Raw genomic sequence first — 20,939 nt, forward strand, 5'->3', positions numbered from 1 at the left:
TTAGCTACCGCCAGGTATCACAGTGGTGTGGAATTGTCGAGATATTGGCAATCACCACACACCTGAGAGGTTGACATTGGCAGGTGCACTGGCCACAGGAATATGAAGGGAGGATAAGGGGAGCTATAAGAAAACATGTTAGAGGTGGGGGCCAAAGGAGTAAGGAACCTGTATGCCAGTTGGACCCAGATCAGGGCAGAGCCGCATCAGGGGAGACTATGCAAGCCGAGCACCTTAATTCAGGATAGAGACGCAAACTAATCAACCCTACTAACAATTTCCCATTCTGCATACACCTCTCAAACTCCAAACACAACCAAAACCTACAGCACAACAAACCGCACAAACTTCACTACATTGCAACAACAAAACAAAAACACACACAGTCTTGCACAACAGTACACGACGACTACCGGCTGCAAACACCCCAGGCCCAGACAACGGACCCACCGGGCTGAGGCCGCCAACAGCACATCACTGCTCTCTTGCACTTTTCCTGCTTCCTCCCAATAACTCAACCTCCCCTCCTCTTTCAGAGTCGCCAGAGCGCCAGGGGACCACTCCGGTGGTATATAGTGTGCGGTACAAATGTCCTTTAACATTAACATTAACTCTTTGGTAGTGGCAATGCTTGGTCCTCCTCTTCTGGAGAGGGGTCTGGTAGAGGTAGCTGCAATTGTGATTATTCTTTTTCTGCAGCCTCTCATTTCCCCCCCCCACCCACAGAAGGGGAGGTGCGTTCCTGGAGGGCATAGCATAATTGAAGTAATGAATCATTGTCGAAATCCAATGGTAGATAGCTATTATCAGTCTCCGGTAGAGGGGGGATAATATCAAATACGGGTAGTGGTATAACAGGAGCTGGTGATTTAGCAGGAAAAAAGCCATCCAACAGGCCTTTTTTTAACCCAGCTCCTCTTGCATTTTTGACCCTTTCCCCCCCCTCTTCACCAGCCTCCTGTGACTCTATGCCAATGTCATTGGGCTGTTTAGCTGAGCGTAGTCCGTAGGGTTTCTTTCCTCAGGATCCCACTGCTTTGCAGCAACTCGACTTCTTTCCCGGCATTACAAGTGGGCAGCAATAAAGGTTAAGTACAGGTGCGGCGGGCTATGAAGAGATAAATCAACAGACTCCCCCCACACAGCTCACTGCCTTATTTTACACCGCTGCCCGTCCCCTTTGCTTGGCGCTGGACTGCAGTGAAACACAGGTCAAAATCAGAGTCAGAGCGTTCCCCAAGGTCCAGTCAATACGAGCAGGGGGATATCACTTCATCAAATAGAGTATTGATTGCAGGTTACCCTCACCTGTCCGAGTGTCCACGAAGGACCACTTCAATTCACTTCTCCCCGCCTACAGTCACGTAATAATTTGCTCTAACAGCACAGACAGACGTTTGGCATACTTGGAACACATGGTTTCCTGACAGGATTTTGCTGTGTATGTTGCCGCCGCTCCTCAGTCTCCACTCAGCCGAACACTTGCCCAACACTTTTCGCTACGCTTTCACTTGTCCACTTCCTTTTAAAAAACACACCTTCTAAAAGGGGGCAGCGCAGTGTTTTCTTTCCAGGTGAAATACAATGAAATGCAAAGCTTCTAAAAGGGGCAGCGCAGCGTTTTCTTTCCAGGAGAAATGCGATGAGATGTAAAGCTGTAATGTAGCACGAAAAACGTAGCAAAAGAAATCCACAGCCAGGAGCAATGACAGTGAAGGAGTGAGACACGGCAGACGGCCAACACTTGCACAACACTTTAAAAAGTCTTTAAAATTTAAATGTGAGGCAGACAACTTAGTAAAGGTTTTTCACAAGATGACATTTTATTAACTCGAAAGGGTTGGATAAAGTCCTCACTGTCCCTAAAATAATAACGAGGATTCCCTTCCTAGCAAAATAAACTAAAGGAAACACTAATAAAAAGCAATCCGTCTCTCACACTTTATACATGCATCCAAAACATAAAGCAAATATATGGCAATTCAATTACAACAGAAATAACAATTACGTTCAACACAGATCTATTAACTGTATATCCTTGCAACCTCAGTCAGAACTTCCTTCCACAGATTCCAAGCAGGATTTCCAATCAAAAGTTCAAAATAACAAAGTTCCACTTTGTAACCAAGTTCTAATTATAAAGTTCTTCTTGTTCCAAAAGACTTTCACTTGGCTTTAAACAGTTCAACTAGACAGCAAATCTTTATCTCTCAACTTGTAGCAAAGAGTTCAACACAACTACCTCTTTGGGAATCAAAATACTTGCACCATTCATCTTTATCAACAGCAATGTTTGGTCAGGAGGATTTCACAACAGTTCCCAAAAATGTTATTTACTGGTCTTGCCACTTCTACACAGCCTTTAACCACATCACAGTACTTAAATGACTTCTTCCTGGTCCACTAACCTGCCAGGACTGGTCCTACAAAGTCCCTGCCCTAGTATACTTGCCTGCCAGGACTAAAAGCTTCGAAAAATACACCTGTGTATGGGCGCGATAAAAATAAAATATCATACCATACCATACATGTACTTATGTGGTAAAGTTCACTTCAAACCATTTGGTAAAATCATCGACTTTCAACATCAAAAGTTACTACTGCTTCTGGGAAGACAAGATACACACCGGTGCTGTGTGTACCACCCTTGTGATTGCCACATGCAATGCAGGCTATGCTACTTATTCTCCTCCTGAATGCTTCCTATAAGGAGTGCCTCTCTTCTGCCACTCTTGTTTTCCCACTTTCGCATCACTCTTGCTCTTCTTAGGCTTAGACAATGGTTGTTTGGGTCTCTTCCAACTATTGCCTCTTCCTCACTTGGGCAATAAAGTTTATAATTAGCTTGTTTCAACAATGGTGGTTATTGTTAGTTTGCCTTAGTATTGCTCTTTCTTGGATTTGGCAATGACGTTTGCTTTCAGGGTAACAATTATAACCTTTCCTGTCCGTTCAAAAAGTTCTAATCGCACCACTTCCAACTTCGTTATATCAGTTTGGTATTCAAAATAAAACTAGTGGCCAGCGGATGATTACGGAATGTACCGGGGTTACCTAATATTGGTAAACTCATTGGTTGATGCATACCGGTCCACTCGCTCTGCTGCCACTGTGCCTTATGCTTTCTCTGCCACTTCTTACACAGCAAAGTCCTGCTTCCCACGGTTTACTCTGGGTGGTAAAAGGAGCGTTCCTTGTTTCAGGAGCACTCTGGTGCTCGTCTGCCATTGGAGCACACTTCTTTAGGGGGGAAGGCTTGTCACTACAACACTTGCAGCCATGCCACAACAACGCATTACCACCACGCAACCTCTTGCATATAAGGCCATCAAAGGTAGAGACCCTCTTGTGACCGACATCCGTTCTATGTATAGCGGCGGCTCTGGTGTCTCTGCTTCCCTCCTGCTGCCACTGCAACGTGGAGTCATGGCAATCACCCCACCTCCTGCTACTTCTAATGGCCTGCACCTGAGGGGTTTTTATATACTCAAAGGTCCCACTCAGGTGTAGGTCATTAGAACTAGACTGCTAGACTGCACCTTGCAGTCTAGTGCCTCTGTATCCCTCTTCCTCATCCCAGTACCCTGGGCATTGTGGGACTTGAAGTCCCCAAAGTTCAAATCACCATTTTCTACGAAAGGTTCAATTTTACAGTATGCCATTAAGATTGAAGGATCTCTGGGGAAATTATTGAAGGAGTTCTCCCAGTCCTGCTGACCTCAAATCCCCCCCCCCCCACAGTCCACCATGTGATCCTCCTGCAGAACAGCGCCCCCAGGTTCAGGATCAGGAAGCGTCAGTCTTTTCATGGCCATATGAAAAGGGTTACAAGCCAGGTTTTCTGGGGGAATCACCTCCGATTCAACACAATACCCATGAATGCACAGTGTATTTCTGTGGTAACAAGTACGATTTGTTTCTTATGGACAACTTACCTATCACTAGAGGGGAACATGATCGTTCAATGCCCCCTTCATATTCCTGCAAGACACCAGTTAACAGTAAACTGAACTGGACAATATAATTTACTGACCAGGGAATAATATGTTCCATTCCAGGGATTCATTATGTGAATTCACAAGAATTTACAACAGCATTTTATGGTCAGAAAGAACAAATGGGTTTGGTGCAACTGGACCCACAAGTATTCCTTTACAGGGTGCACACAGTATTAGCATGCCTTCAGAGAATACAGGGCAGACTATTAAGACTACCTACACAAATCCCTCCACTGCTATGCGGACTTCTTCGGCGTTTGAAACCCAAAGTAAAAGAACAACCACCACAGAGGACAGATTACCCACCACCCACAACGCGAAAGCTGGAACAGAAGCAGAAACTCGACAAGTCTGGAGATCTCTGACTAGACAAACATCAAAACAAGAAAGCTCCTTGCCAATGTCCCAGAAAAGAGACAAACTACAGGGTCTATGGGCATGGCTTCCAAGGGCCCTGACACAATCAAGAAAATAGCAACTCGCCCGCGGGCGAAGCAGGGTGGTTGACGTCCCGAATCCTGAGCATACGCCAGCAGCTCTACGTCTATGATCATGGAACACCCGTGGCCACCTCCACCCGACGACGCCGGGAGACTGAAACCTGGCACAGTTCGACATTATCTGTCTACAAGAGACTTGGTTATGTAAGACACCAATCCTGGATGGGTACGAGATCAACTTAGCCCCTGTCAACAAAGGTCTTCTTGGCCGCCCCACTTCTGGTCTGCTCGTAGCCTGTAGGCTAGGCATTGGTTTGAAGATAAAAGACATAATACTATCAGACTTATCAATCCAGGCGATCCTCATGGAATGGGCGGAGCCGAAGACTTCAGGGGATTCGCAAATAGCTATAGTGAACACTTACTGGAACCCGGCGGCCATAAACCAACTAACATACTTGTCTATGATAGAGGAAACCCTGGACGAAATTCAATCTACACACCAGATATCATCCATCATTATCTGTGGCGATCTCAACGCTCACTGCCAGGACTCAACAAAAAAAGAGGGGTCAAAAACAACCCCTGACTCCAGCCGCAAATCGAGGTCGCCAATGGCTATCTCTAATGTCTTCAAGAAAATTTGTAAACCTTGACTCAACCTTCATAAAAACTGATCGCCTACCCACGTGGGAGCAAGGCCCTTCACACGCAACTATTGACTACATCTTCGTGTCCCGCCAGCTTCTGGGAAAGGTGTCAAATTTTGAAGTACTTAAAACTAAAAACAGTGATCACAACCAACTAACAACGACCCTGCTCCACTCCTTCATTCCTCCAGCCCGGTACACCTTTGGGGTGGAACCTAACACACGAGGAAACCGCCTAAAACTAACAGTCGACTCAGTTAGGAAATTAACCGCAAGGTACACCTCAGGTGGGTGGACAGAAAAGAAAAACGCAAACCTGGACTATGTACCGCTTCTTCTCCAGTTCACAGTGGAAAACAAAACCTCATTGCAACTCTCCAACGCTGCTAAACATTCCTACGACGCAACCCTGGTAGAAAAACGACAAGAGCTTCGTAGAACGGAAAGAAAACTTGGCAAACTCCCTAATGCTAAAGATGATCTGTTGGTGGCAAAAAACCTTACCGTAACTGGGTAAAAAACCGACGACACCTACTTTACCAACAAGATGCTGAAAACATGCTGAAAGCAATCTGCGGAAATAAAACAAAGGAATTTTGGGCTCTTTTAAAAACAGCTTCACCGTCGATCAACAACTCGAGCCTAAACTGCATGGCAGAACAAAAATGGATTGAGCACTTTTCCTCTCTTTTCCACCATCTTTCTGCGCCGGAAGCTGCCTTGAGGCCTGTGGGGATTAGAAACTGGCTCATACTTGACGATCAAGAAGAAATCCAAGATCACTTCAAACAGTTGAAAAACTCCCGAGCGGCAGGCCCGGACAGCATATCAAACAGACTTGAAAGCTAATCCAGTGGAATGGGCTCTACTCATAAAGAACATCTTTAGGAACTGTGTGCTTCAGAAAGCTATACCACCCTCCTGGACAAAAGCTATCATCGTTCCCATCTTCACGAAGGGCGACATCACAGATCCATCTAACTACCGCCCCATAGCTCTCCTGAACTGTATTGGCAAAATCTTTGGGAGTTTGATCCTAAAAAGATTCCAAACCTGGGCAAAGACGGCGCCCTGCAATGACATTTTCCAAACGGGCTTCAAAAGACACGCGGGCACGGCTGCAAACATCCTTTCCATTAGTACTCTCAAAAGCAAAGCCCTGGAGAGAAAATCTCGAACTTTTCTGGCCATCGACCTTTCCCAGGCCTTCGACTTAGTCGATAGGCATCGCCTTTGGGACAAACTGGAGAAGTGGCACTGCCCCCAAGAGATCCTCCAGCCAATAAAAGCACTACACTCGGATATATCACTAAGGGTTCCACTGTCACACTTAGGAAACCTTTCGGCAGAAATCAAAACGGGCAGAGGGGTGAAACAAGGCTGCCCACTGGCCCCAGCACTGTTTCTGGCATACATAGATGACTATGGGGAAAAAGAAGATCTCTCCCGCTCTTTTCCACCATCTCTGGGACCAGTCAAAATTAGTCGTCTTTTGTATGCCGATGATCTCATTCTGTGTGATCAAACCCAAATCGGCCTCCAGAGACAGCTAACGAACCTGCTCCTCTATACCTCCGAAAACAACTTGAAAATAAACAAGACAAAACCAAAATAATGGTCTTAGAGGGGGGGACTCAAGAAAAAAGACACAAGACATTTAGATGATTCTTAGAGGATACAGAAATTAAAAAAGTAACCGAATACAAATACCTGGGTGTGATAATGGACAGCACGAATAAGGAAGCCTCGATGCAACAAAACCTCGAAAACAAAATAAAAAAGCTGACAGCACAGGGCAAGGCGATTGACAGGAAATTTTGGAAATTTTCAACCATCCCTGTTATCGAATTTTATAAGAAAAAGGTTGTCCCGTCAATCACCTACGGAGCAGAGACTATGCCCCTATTACCAAAGAAACTCTGGCCAAAACTAGAAGGACAGTTCTGGAAAGTGGTCTTGTCCCTCCCACGATCCACCTCAATGGCAGCCATACGGCGGGAACTCAGCCTCCTATCACTCTCGGCAACAGTAAACATAAATGGCTTGCGTTTATACCGAAAATGCATCACAGAGGAAGGAAAAGAACTCTATGGTCTGCTAAACAAAGAAATACAAGCAGACAGTAAAAATGTTATCAGACTTGAAAATGACCAACAAGGCCATTACTGGAGTCAGTTGCCTGCTCCGAAGACGACCTCATCACAAACCCATAAAGAGTAACCAAAAATTTGAAAAACTCTGACTGGATCGAAACACAAGAGACAGCTACAAAAAACAAATTGCTGCAGCAACTTCCTCAACCGTTCAGTAATTTAAATGATCCAATGAGTTACATAAAAATGTTTCCAAGCAGGGCGGCTCGAAACTCTCTACTGAGAATAAGGCTTAATCTTCTGGACACAAACGAAATCCGCGCCATTAGAGGGCTTTCAAAAACAAACAAATGCCACTTGTGTGATAACCACATTGAGTCAATCTACCACCTTCTCACGTCGTGCCCCAAAAATCATCAAGTACCTAAACCACCTACTAGCGGATGAACGCGGCTGGGACGAAGAAAAATGGTGGTGTAGATTAATTGGAGGAGACCGAACAACCTGGTTACTAGCAACAGTAAAAATTTTGGAGCACACAATGCATTTGCTAAAATAACTAGGATACCGCCCTGCTAAGACATTCGAAACACAAACAGACTTTTCCTATTGTAAAGTCCCCTTGGGACACACACAAATTAAAAAAAAAATAAAAATAAAAAAAAAAATACATTTGTTCAGACCAGAAATACCCACGGACGAGGAGGAAGGGCAGATCATTCCAATAAAGCTAGAAGCAGTAAGAGAAGATGAGTAATTCTGCACAGAGTTGGTGAGGAAGTATTAAACTAGAGAACAGGCATAGCTCTTGATGAGGGATCTTGGCTGGCTGACTTAACAGATGAAGACTTGTTTACAGACGATGACTCAGATGATGAAAAGAGGTTTCACACTAAGTCTTGCTGTTAGGGAGAATTCTCTGTTTAGGCTGAATTTCCTAACCTAGTGAGTCCCTCAGCAGCTTTACTGGATTTTTGGGGTTTATTTTTTTCTCCTGCCAAGAGTGAGACTCTTTTACCCTCACTCGTGGACATGATTTGAGTGTGTTTCTTTGAATCCAGATGTGTCTAATGGGCTATGGGGTCTTGTACTCCATAGGGTTTCATGTGTTTTTGTGATGTGTGTTACACAGCACCCTCCGTGCAGTAACACAGGGGTGTCATAGTGACCCCCCAGTATAGACTCCATACCCTGGGACTGACTACTGTCTCCCAGGGCATGTAAAGTCAACATTGACTTTACTAGTCTTAAATTCTGAACAGAACCAGTACAAACCATCATATTGTGGACGTACTGGCTGGGGCAATTCGATTGCCCCAGGGTCTGTTAGTCAAGGGGGCACGTCTCCGTCCCCCCCTGATCGAGTTTTGGCTGGTGGCAGTGGATACTACTTTTTATATTCAACCGCAAATATTTTCTTATGAGATTTCCCATCGTTTTAGGCTACTATCTTTATTTAATTATTTAAGGTAGCCTCGAACATACCGCCGGTTTATTAAATTAATATTAATTCTCCGGTTGGTATTTTTTGCCAAATCTTGATTCTAAAATGGCGTTTGTGTTCTCTTCTGTGACTCCAACCCAAGCCGAGCCCTTTGTTCCACTTTTTGGCAGGCTTCTCCACAGAAGCCCTCCAAAGTGGTGCCACTATGTCTGGGGTACTTAGGCGGGGTGGAGGGGAATTTAGGCATCCTGGACTGAGTTGTCGAGGCAACTCCTGATTGGCCTAAGTGGTGAGCCGGCTGGCTCACCACTTAGCATGTGTGAGTGACAGCTAGGCTGAGTGAATGAGGGTTTGCTGCATAAAAGCAGGGCTTTGGGGACTGGAACTTCAGAAGTCGCCACAGGACCTAAGAATCCGACGAGGGAGAAGCTGAGCTGACCTGCCACGACACCACGACCGGTGGAGCCCTGCTGGACCGTCTCACCACTTCTCCCAACGACAGAGGAGATCTCCCGCCGAAGAGTCTTCTTCCTTTGACTGGTGGGGATAACCAGTTTCACCGTCTTTTCGCTTTCCCGACGTATTTCGTGGCCGTCTTGCCCGTGCTAAGCACCCCGGCAACCGGGATACCACGTTTTACCACGACCGCGAGATAAAGGTACCACCTTTTACTGGAAAACTCTGCGGCTGGTTTCTGCCCTGGTAGTGCAACGACCTGCATCTTTCCTCCACGTCGAGATCCACTCTTCCCCTGGACGACGCCGCAACTTGCAACCACTACCAGTAACAACTGCCACCGCTGGAGGATCCTTCCCACTTAAGGTACCGTGTCCCGCCTGGCTTCCCTTGCAACCGACTGTACGGGGGAGATTTAGCCCCCGGCTTTCGAACCTGGGTTAGCCTGGGACACCCTGGCTAAACTTTTCTAAACTCTTCACTGAACCCTCTGCAAGACTGTCTAAGCCTAGTGTAACTGTGTGATCTTGGGCGCATTTGTGCTCTGCTCTCTCTAAGAGTGGGCCCAGCCTTTGGACTTTGGCTCACCAGTGACTTTTTGCTCTCTGCCTTGCTAATAGTGTTCCTGAATCGTAGAGTGGTGTAATCCTGCATATTCTGTCTTTTTCCCTCCCTTTTTCACAACCTTAGTATAGTGCACTCTAGTTAAGCACTCACCTCTGTATGGAAATAAGTGGTGTCTTACTGTGATTTTCTAATAAGGGAAAAAAGGGATGTATATATCATAATAGTAACTGTGTTTAGAATATTTTACAATAAGAGTGCTGGAGTGTTTCAACTGTGTGTTTATAAATAAATAATTATATACTTTGATACCAAAGCTCTGGTCAGTGTTTGCTTATATTATTGTATCTGAGTGCCTATTGAGTATACTTTGCATACTGCCTAACTCTTCTTGAGGGAAGTCTGACTGCTCAGCCACAGCTACCAGGTAAATCTGGGTGGTACAGACTGCTACCAAGTGGGTTTACTGCTAACACCTGTAGTCTTAAATCTTTTGCAGTGGTCCCTAAGGGAACTGCACAGGTTTCTGCCTAACACTTGCGTATCAGCTAAACATTGAAAACAGAAATACCCCAGGGACTGTCAACCGTAAAAAAAAAAAAAGACAGACTTGCCTCAAGGAAGATTTGGCACAGGTACCAAGCAAATTGTGGACCAGAAGTCCATATGATGCTGGCCTATTGAAAGGAGTGGGGGCAATCCAAATAAATTGAAGAAAGGAGCCATTTTACCTCGAGTGAAACAGTATCCCAAGTTGAAAGAAGATTAAGGCATTTATGACACCATTGCTGCCCTCATGAGACAGGGAATATTAGTACCATCAGAATACCCATGTAATACGGCTGTTAATGCAGTGAAAAAGGTAACGGGCGGATCAAGGAGATTTATTGAGGATTTGCGCCCCTTGAACAATATAGTTGAGGCTGAGTTCCCATTGGTCTGAACCCAGCTACAATACTGTGGAATATCCCATCTACAGCTAAATATTTCACAGTGGTTGACTTAAACAATACCTTCTTTTCGATTCCACTCCATGAAGAGTGCCAAGACTTGACATTTTTTACCTATCACGGAATAAAGTTAAAACATACTGATTTACCTCAGGGGTACCGAGTCTCACCTTCGATCTTTAGCCGAGTACTTCTGATGAACTAGGCAAACGTGCAACTTGACAGCACAGTAATACAATATGTAGACGAAAACTTTGTGTGCAGTGAAATGGAGGAACAGTGCAAGAGAGACTCAAAGTTGATGACAGTGTTGGCAGAGAAAGGGTATAAGGTTTACAAGGAAAAGGTGCAATATTGTCAGGAGGTCCTATATATAAGTCCGCTGCTATCCCAGGAAGGTAGAAAAGTGACACCTGAAAGAGCAGTGAGGAAATGTGCATAGTACTCTGATCCAATAATGGACCGCACTTTGTAAATGAAGTATTGCAGAAGCAATTATGAAAACAGCCAAACTACAGACTGGGGGAATTGCAGCATTTTCTGGGCCTTTGCAATTACTGCAGGGTAAGAGTCTTTGATTACAGCAGAAATACGCGAGGCCACTCTTCAAAACACTTAAAGAAGCGCAGAAAGAAAACATTGACATTGCCTGGACAGGCGAGATCATAGATGCTTTTGATGAATTGAAATTAGCCATAAACTCAGCACCAGTATTAGAGATCCCTGATTACAATGCAGAATTCTTTCTATTCTCCCTTTCAAATGACGTATTAACAGCCGTCCTCACACGAACTACCATGGGACACAAACCATTAGCATTTTACAGTAGGATTTTAGATCCAGTGATTAGAGAACATTACCCATGTGAAGAGGTTTTGGCAGCAGCAGCCTCTGAGATTGAGAAATCTGCTAGCATAATCATGGGATGTGCAATGACATTAAATGTGAAGCATGCCCTATTTGTGATCCTTGAAAAGCCCCAAAGTACATTCACCACACAGAGAGCCTATGAGTATGAAGTTATATCCAACCCATTGATCAAAATTGGCAGTCAAGTGATAAATCAGGCTACATTCATAGAAGAGCCAGTAGAAGAGGGAGATTACGTACGCAGCGGTACTAAATATACAGAAAATTATCATGAGATACCAACGGTTAAAGAAATGCCCTAGGAGGGGGGGGCCAATCCACTTCATTGATGGGTCCTCGTCGATAGAACAGAGCACAGGTGAGTGACACAGTGGGACTGCAGTGATGAAAGTAGGCATGATTGGTATATTTGAGGCAATGGCAAGTGAGAGATTGCCTTTGCATTTCTCGGCACTGTGAGAAGCCGGAGGACATGCTCACATTTTCTTCCCTTGGATCCACCGCTCAGGTGTCTAGGGCACAGCAATCGCCTATGGATCCAGACCCTGGGGGTGGACAAGTGCGGGAGGATCACCCGAGTAGGGGATCCTTGGGAGTAGAAAGAGGATGGCCAAGGGTGAGACGCAATATTCTCTTCCTCTTTCCCGATATCCATCACCCCGATCTCTCTCAGCCTGTGCAGAACACTATCCTTTTCCTGACAGTAATACACAAGACTTACCTATTATCCCTATAAGACACTACAACTCTCACAATCCTTATTTCTCACTTGCCTGTCTAAGTACTGAGATGAGGAAGACCTAGGAGGAGGAAAGATTACGCATAGGAACCAATGTACCATGGGTTCCTATGGGCAGTCTCCATTTTGTCCCACTAATAAAATCAGGCAGGGTCAGGCAATCCAGCACAACCAGTCTGATTTCACTGAACTCTGGCTGGGAGCATAAAAGCAGAAACAGCATTTTGAGCGGGCTGGAACTGCAGAGAGGACCTAGAAAGCCCAGAAGCAGGAAGGAGCAGAGGAAGCTGTGGAGAGTGTCTAGAGGAGAAGAGAGGGGTGAGGCACTGACCCAGTGCCTATGTGGGGCTACAGCGCAGCTGAGAAACCGCGTCTCCTCTTTTCCCCAGGGCATGTGAAGGTAAGCCCAAGTGCTTGAGGGGCAGGTAGTGAGACCCTGATTACAACCCAGAAATCCCAGGGAGTTGCCCAGCAGCACCACGCTATCCGGGTGATCTCATGACCAGAGGAAGAGAGGAACCCGGTAAGTGTCACGCTCACCTGATTCCCACGGAGGCGCAGGTCTGGCTTCGAGTGCTGATGCTTCTTCAATGGTGAAGCGCAGGACTCTGAAGATGGACAGGAAGGGCCCCTCTACTCTGGCTTTTCTGGCTCGCAGGAATATTCCCCTTAGGGTCTGGAAGGATGAGTTCTCCATCCTGCTTCTGATGCAGGGGCACGTTGAAACCCAGTTACTTCAATGGATTGAGGTTTGATGGGAGTTCAAAATAAGCTTGACTATTTAGGTGAGGCGCTGTAAGAGTTCTGTTGCAAGTTCAAAAGTTCAAGCTTAATAATAATGTTCATTGTCTTATTGCAGCAAGCGCTAATGCTTATGTCTTTTTCCCCTTAGGGGCCGGGGTTTCGGAATGCCGGAGATATGGCGCCGACCCGAAGTGAAACGTGCAGTTCCAGTAAATGACAGGTAAGTTCTGGATGAGCGTTCAGGTAATGTCTTTGCTTTCGCTCATTCAATGTCTTTGTCTTTTTTCCCCATAGGGGCTGGGGTCCGGAATGCCAGGAAGCGGCAGGACCCGAAATGAAATGGGAATGACCCAACAGGTAAGTCTTAGAAGGAAACTGAGCTTTTCCTATTTCCCTTCCTTCTCTCACCTTGTTTTCCTGTCTTTCTCTCTAGGCTCTGGGAAGTGGGTGCGGATCCGGATGATCGCTGCTGAAGATGGAGGCGCCCAGGAAAGGTGAGTGAAATGCAGCGCTGCAGCGATCGAAGCGAAATGCTTTTAAAATGATGTCTTCCCTTTCAGGATCGTCGGTGTGATGTCTCCGTGATGCAGCTTTAGCAGGTAAGGTCTTCTTTCTCCCCAATTCTCTCTTATCTCCCTTTGCAGGCGACCCAGGATGCTGACAGGCGTGGCTGAAGTCCAGATGCAGGAGCTGACACGGTGAGCGTCCAGCTGCAAGGAGCAGAACAACGCGAAGCGTGAGTTGCTGATCGGGCGTGGTTTAAATAGCTTTGGAAGAAGTTCCAGTTATGTATCCTTCCACCGATCAGGTATGTATCCTTCCCCGAATACACCCAGGTGGAAAGTAGTCCCACAGGTAAAGTAGTTCCATTCAGGCCTCAAAAGGGCCTGGATGTAGCAGCATGGTCTGCATCAGGTAAGTGCACATTAAAACACTTGAACACATGTCTAGCTTTATGAGCCTGGCGCCTAAGGCGCCAGGACAGGGGTCCAACATGAGCCTGGGGCCTAAGGCGCCAGGACAGGGGTCCAAAGGGCCCCAGCTTGGGCCCGCTGGCACTTCCCTGGGGGGAATGATGCCTGCCGCTGGGGTTGCTGGGTCGGACCTGGCTCCTTGGAGGTAGGCATCATGACAGTAAGCATGTGTGTGGCTGGAACTGCAGGAGGAGGCATAAGTTTAATGAAAGAGGTATTGCTTTCACGGAATTGTAGTTTGGGGAAACAGCAAGATTTTAAAAAGCTAGAAAAAGAGAAGTGCCCACGAAGAATGGCATTCTGGGACTTGCAGTGCGATAAAACAGCTAAGAAAGCAAAGTAATGCTGAACTTTAAAATGGTTGTTTTGAAATACGTTTGATTACTAGGTTCAAGCCCGGCAGAGGGAAACCTAGATGAAAAAGGATTTTGTTGAACTTTTGTGTACAAAACAACGAGACCCAAGAGTCATTGGGGTAGAAGAGCAAAGTGTAACGAAGTTGAAAGTCAGAGTGGTCCTGCGGAGGTCTGTGAAAAATCCTCACACAATCAAAAGTCTTTGACATTAGGGAAAGGTCTGTGCATGAATAAGGGAGACCTGGAATGTGAATAAAGCTTGGGTAAGGGAGTCCTCCTCCACCCCCCAGCATTGTGATTGAAGGGTCCGAGCCGACTGAGGGAGACCTGTGTTGATTTGAGACTGTATTTGTACTTGTGGAAAGGAACCCACTGAACTGTAATTTGAGAGGTCTGAGCTCTGCTGACGCCGACCTGTGTTGAACGGTGAATTGTACTGAAGCCTAGTAATTGTCGTGGAAGGCCAAGTGGGCCCTGATCTATGATCTGAACTGCATCTCGATAGTCTAGAGTCACACTGCGTCACACAGCCTAAGTGGACCACCTTACCCATTGAGGTTAAACGTGGGGAAGAGACATTGCTCAGCAACTTTGACATAATAATTTGAACACTGATTTTTCCTTTTGTGCATTTACATTTCCCTCTTCACATTTATCATCTTAGAGTAAAGGCAGGCATTTGTGGTTTTATTTTAGTATAGGCTACTTTTATTTGACTAAAGACGGACTAGGACTGGGTTTTCTTTTGATTTGATGGTCGACACTACTTCCAACTTAGATATAGGACTATATAGTTTTCCAATCCCATCCAAATATTAAAATAAAGGTTTCGAAAACGTGCAGTCCTTATGTCCTTCATACTTTGGATACCATTAGTCTCTCACAGTAAAAGCAGCAGTATCGGTAGCGCTGATTTTGGCACTTGAAGCATGAAGACGAGGTGGTAACAGTGTATTCTGGTTCTGCCTACGTGACGTCAACCATAGAAGCGGGACGGTCAGGTTGGAAAAAGGCGGATCTTCTTAGGTGTAGACAGCACACCAATGCAGCATGCACCATTATTGGACAGGCACTACAGCTGCCATCGGCCATCACCGTGGTGAAGTGCACAGTGCACACCAAAGGAGCAGACTTGATTTTTGCAGTGACAATGCTGCTGATCCTGAAGCCAAAAGAGCAGCAGATTTCCTCCAACACATCTGAATTTGATACTGCACCATATAAACACACGTGTACGCAATAATGCAATAAAAGCAGGGTTTAATACATTGCCATAACACATATTGCATAATTACAGGAAAGAGCACCACCAGAAGAGCAGGAATTACGGAAACGAAGATGGTGCTCAGAAGGGGGTCCTCATTGTCCCCCACAGAAGCAATGTGGTGGCGGGGTAGCACCGGGAAACCAGTTATGCCTTTACGACTACTTAAGCTAACATTAGAGCAACTGCATTACCCAGCACACACATTTAGAGAATGCCTTGCAGCATTGATTGCGGCTGACTGGTTCATCTCAAACCTGACCAAACAGGTCACAAATTTGGTTATAAATTGTCTTACCCGCCAACAGTTCACTGCTGGATATACTCAGCGAACAGTGAGAGGAGCAATACCCCCAGCCTACCGAGACCATTTCAGCAATTGCATATCAAATATGTCGATACGCTCCAAATTTGTAACTGCTACAGGTGCATGTTAGTAGTCATATGTCCTTTTCCCTGATGGATTAAAGCAGATCCATGCACATATCCTGATGCCACATGTGCTGCAAAGTTCCTCATACGTGAGCTCTGTCCAAGGTGGGGAGTGTGCAAAGTACACGGACCCGATAATGGACCTCATTTTGTAAATAAAGTGTTTAAAGAATATCACAATTGTGTTGGGTACTAAGCATACATTTTTTTGTCTCCTTATCAGCCTCAAGCAAATGGCATTTTCAAACACCTCAACGGTCTATTAAAGTAGCGCATCGCCTAAATAAAAGTGACACTGAAAAAAAGGCAGGCTCCATTGCCTTCCTTTAGCACTATTTGCACTCAGTCCGGATCAGACCATCACCTGACTCCACATGAGCTGGTGATAGGACGCTGCATGCACACACCCCTTTGCTCCTCCTACTCCATCTCTCACAGACGCAGAAAGTGTATCTATTGAAATGGGTACTGAACTGCATGATTATTTGATGGCTATGAGGGAGTCTGTTAAATGTATGTCTCGACAGCTTCAAGCACGGCAGGGGGGTTTGAAGAAGATTGATGATACTGAGCAAGTTGATCAGGCAATGTTGTGAAGACCTCTGTTGTTATTGTTATGAGTTTTGTTGGAGGTGGCACCATCCATGCTTTAACAGACCCTTTGTGGTGAAAGACGTTTCTCCGACAGCAGTGAGTGAAGCTACAGCTAAGAAGAGCCTGGGTCCATCATGGTGACGTCAAGCTCTACAAAGGAGAGAACTCCCTGCCAGATACCCCAGAGCATGAAGGTGAAGAAGAAACAAGAAGAGTCCTGACGAGGTCCATGGCAAGGGCTAATCAGCTGCAAGAAGAATAAAGGGACACCATTCCCCTAGAGACATACAATGACCAAGCAAACATTTCTATAGGGATACCTGTGTAAAATAGAAGGTGGCATTTATACTTTGGGGGAAAAATTAAGAAACAAATATCCAATGCTTCATTATTTTGCATAGCTTTATCTTATTGAATGAACACTTTGCCTCGCTGTATTAATGATGAATATAAAATCCTACTTTATTTTTTTAAAAAATTATTCTTGCCATGTTAGCACACGTTTTCCTGTGAACACTGACCTTTTAAAGAAATGGAAGAGAACATTCTGGGGTAAGAAAAAAAAATTGGACTTTTCAATTTTGTTAGATATTCGCTTTTGGCATGTAGAAGAAATAATACTCAAAGCTATTTGCAAAAAGTAGACACGTTAGCAATGTCGCTTATAGAAACATTTACATTTTGCAGCCTTTATTTTATTATTCTCATGGCAATAAGAGAAGTGGTGCTTTCTGGTGTGGTCAGTCCAGTGTATAAGAATATCACCACCATGACTGACAAGTGAAACAGGAACACATGAATTCCCTATATTAGGCACACAAATTAAGAAAATGAAGAAAAGTGTGCCAGATGATTCAATGCATTGGAGTGCCGATATGGGTGAGTCAGTCTACATAAAAAAAAACATTTGGTATCAGCATATGACCCGAGTGGGGAAAGACGTCCGATGAGAGCTGCTTTGTGTGTTGCCATATGCTACAACAGCCTCCAGAGTATACATACCTTAAGAAGTACCAAAACCCAGAGCACACTGCTTTTTACATCTCACACTGTGCTTGACCAGAGGGCAATTTGAAGGGCAATCAGGCGTTCTACAATTTGTGAATTCAGCTGACTTCTCATACACAAATGATTACATAAAAGGAAAAATACATGATGGATGATGTTCTATGTCTGATAGAGGAAGCCCCTAAAGGAAAAGGCTAGTGTATATCCTCTTGTGTCTAAAAGCAGGAGAGGACCAGATAGTACCCCATCAAGTACTAAATTGCAGGGATGCTCTGAGAAGACGGATACCCAATTGTTTTAACAGACCCCAATTCCAAATTACTGAAGGGGTAAGGACCCCAGAGGGATGGGTCGATGGGGTATTGGGATATAGAGCATAAGCAGTAGCAGCCACATCCATACCAACTAACAATAAGGAATGCAGATAAAACCTGCTGTGAATAATGGAAACAAAATGGCAAACCTCTAACTTGGGTAGAGGATAAAGTGGGCCCCTTACCTATAAAAAATGCTAAGTATACAAAAATCAAGGGTGCAAACTTATTTCCAATGTGCTAGGCATGCAAACTGGCACTACTGTACTAATGTACCACTATTGGGCATGTGGTTCAAGAACATACATAAAACTCCTTCCAAATTGGGGACTATTATGCTACCTGGTGATAGTAGGCACACCAGCTCTATAAATACCTCAGAGTGAAACAAAGATTGTCAATTTCCACCAGATGAATACACATGTGAGAAATAAAAGGTCCTGAACCCTCAAACACTTTTTGAAGGGATAATTACTTTTTGAAAACAATTCAATTTGAACTTATGAGGACATACCAGATGAGCACAAGTTCTTCAGCAAGACGGCAATGGTTTTCACATCCATTCTTGTTCACAGTTTGCAGACAACTGCAAATGGAAAATAGCTCCAAGTAAGATGGGAGATGTTGCAAACAATTAATGCAACTGTAAAAGGCTTTAATGCCATAAAGGAGGAAACGAGGGCCATAAAATGCATGACCCTCCAAAATAGATATGTTATCAATTTGATAACAGCCATGGAGGGTGTCGTGTATGCAAAAATTACGCTTCTTGCTGCACGTACCGACCTACAGACGATGGAGAAAATGGGACCCTCACAGAGGCCACAACCACCCTGACAGAATTGCATCCAAAAATGGTGAATGAGGTGGTCAAGAATGAAAATTATGACTGTTTCAACTATCTGTTCTCATGGATACCAACCTGGTTGGCTCATGCATTCAAAATATTAATAGCCATAGTAGTCTCCATACTACTGGCCTTCAGTGTTTTAAGAATAAACGGTTGCAAAAAGGCTGCCAAAGGAGCAGTGGGAATAGAAAGTGATAAATGTGAATGCCTAGGTTCATGAATATAAACAAACCGATGATCTACCTCATGTTCACGTAAGGGAAAGACCTATTACCCCCTCCAGGATCCAAATGTACTCATCCCCCCCCCCCCCAGACCCTCGTAACTATGTTGGACAATGGGTATATTGCAATTTCAACAGGGAGGGCTGCTATATGACCTGGAGTGTGGATGAACACATACGATGTGCAAGCAACCTGAGGTTGGTGACTAAAATATGAACCCCCATAATACCGTATGCGTGGGAAGACACGAACGAGGGAGTGGTCGAGGACTCAACCAGAGGGGGGAATGTTGAGAGGCAGATGAATGTTTCATCCATAGCTACTGCCCCTCCCCAGACCCTAGATCGCATAGGTGAAAAACGTTAACAAGACAGCAGTACCGCCCATAGCCCAGACAGGTTCAACAGAAACGAAACACAGTGATCTAAACTAAAGATGGTGAGAACAAGTAAGCGTACAGTGAAACCACACACATGCATGCATGCATGAAACATGAAGCAAATATGCACTGACCAGGAGGAACACAAACTAGGTCAAATATGCATTGATACGCGAAGAATATCTATTGCATCCATTTGGACATGAAGAATACCAACATAAGCAACGTATATAAACTGAATGTAATAGAAACAACATTACGATATAGTTTACCGACTTGGAAACAGAACAGTACTGAGCAACCATCTTACCAAAATTGAAGCCGCAGCACGCATCATTAAAGTAAATGAAAGGCTTCAAGACTTCACGCGAACCCAAAATGCTGAATCCACTGAAATACATATTTGTGCAGAGCCAGACAAATAGCTAAGCACACCAAGCCAAGGTTACTGAGAAAATAGGGAGGGTCCGGACGGCTGAGAGAGGACACAAGATAAAAATTCCCAAAGCACATGCCATATATTCTTAGATTAATGAACACAAACAATCTTTGAAGGCCAGGTGCAGAATAATTATAAGCTAAAGACATCAAAGGGAACGGATCAAGCAAGTCCCTAGTGGTAGTGAAAATCATGACATTAAAATTAACTAAAATTCACATAAATGCAGGGTGAAGTAATTCCAAACGTGGCGTCATCACATGTAGCCCAACTTGAAGAACAACGTCCATTCATTAGCAATAGACACAGATAGGGCCCCTGCCCTACTCCTTGCGCATTTTCTCAGACATGAGGTGACATGCCAGGCCAACTACAGAGGAATCACTCTGGCTCCTGACCTAGGAATAAATGGATGCTATCTTTCTTAATTGAAAGTAAGACAGTCCCTGGACCTCTCTCCCTACCCACGATTTGGCTCATGTGTTAACAGCCTGTCAGTTGTCCAAAGTTGGTCAGTAGAATGCCAACCAATTAGGACCCTCAGTGCTAGGCCGCCCAGTAAGTTTGTGCCAACCAATTATAAATTTTGGAGATGACATAATTACTATTATCAATTTAGAGGTGGAGCTACCAGATATGCATAACCCAATCAAATATTTAACACACAATATAGAGTACATATTTAGTAAATTCCCCTAACCTATCCCCTCGTCCCGTAGGTTTTTTAGTATGACATCGTCATGACATGTTTTTGGTTTATAAGGTACTATTTTGTTATGAGCGCTCCTAGAGCTACGACCCTATTGCTTGTATGCTGTCCCTGCTTTATTGTGGATGTTAATAAAGCTGGGTTTTGCCTTTCATTTTGACCATTTCCGTTATTGAGTGAGTTTTACTGTCTCCACACCTACTGCATAAATCTGGGGTTTTCTAGGCAATCATTACACCTTTCACCTGAGCATGTTATTATAACATATGGCTGAAATAAATTATGTTTCCAGTGTAAAGGGAAGGAAGTTAATACTGGTTGGTAAGATATTCAGTGGGTTCATAGGAGCGTGCTGGTGGTTCCTGGAGAACAGATATTTTGGGTCGGTCATCTTCAAAACATCCCTCAGTGACTGGCCTACTTACTGCATGATGCATCAATACCTATG

General features: G+C 44.7%; 1 protein-coding gene across 3 annotated transcripts in view; it reads right to left on the reverse strand.

Moving 5' to 3' along the window:
- LOC138511696 (general transcription factor IIH subunit 2) overlaps positions 1-20,939 on the reverse strand; it is a 1,250,606-nt gene that overhangs the window by 963,985 nt on the left and 265,682 nt on the right. The window lies entirely within an intron of this gene.

The sequence above is a fragment of the Ambystoma mexicanum genome, chromosome 6p (genome assembly GCF_040938575.1).
Source record: "Ambystoma mexicanum isolate Mex_15411 chromosome 6p, UKY_AmexF1_1, whole genome shotgun sequence".
NCBI classification, from domain to species: Eukaryota; Metazoa; Chordata; class Amphibia; order Caudata; family Ambystomatidae; genus Ambystoma; species Ambystoma mexicanum.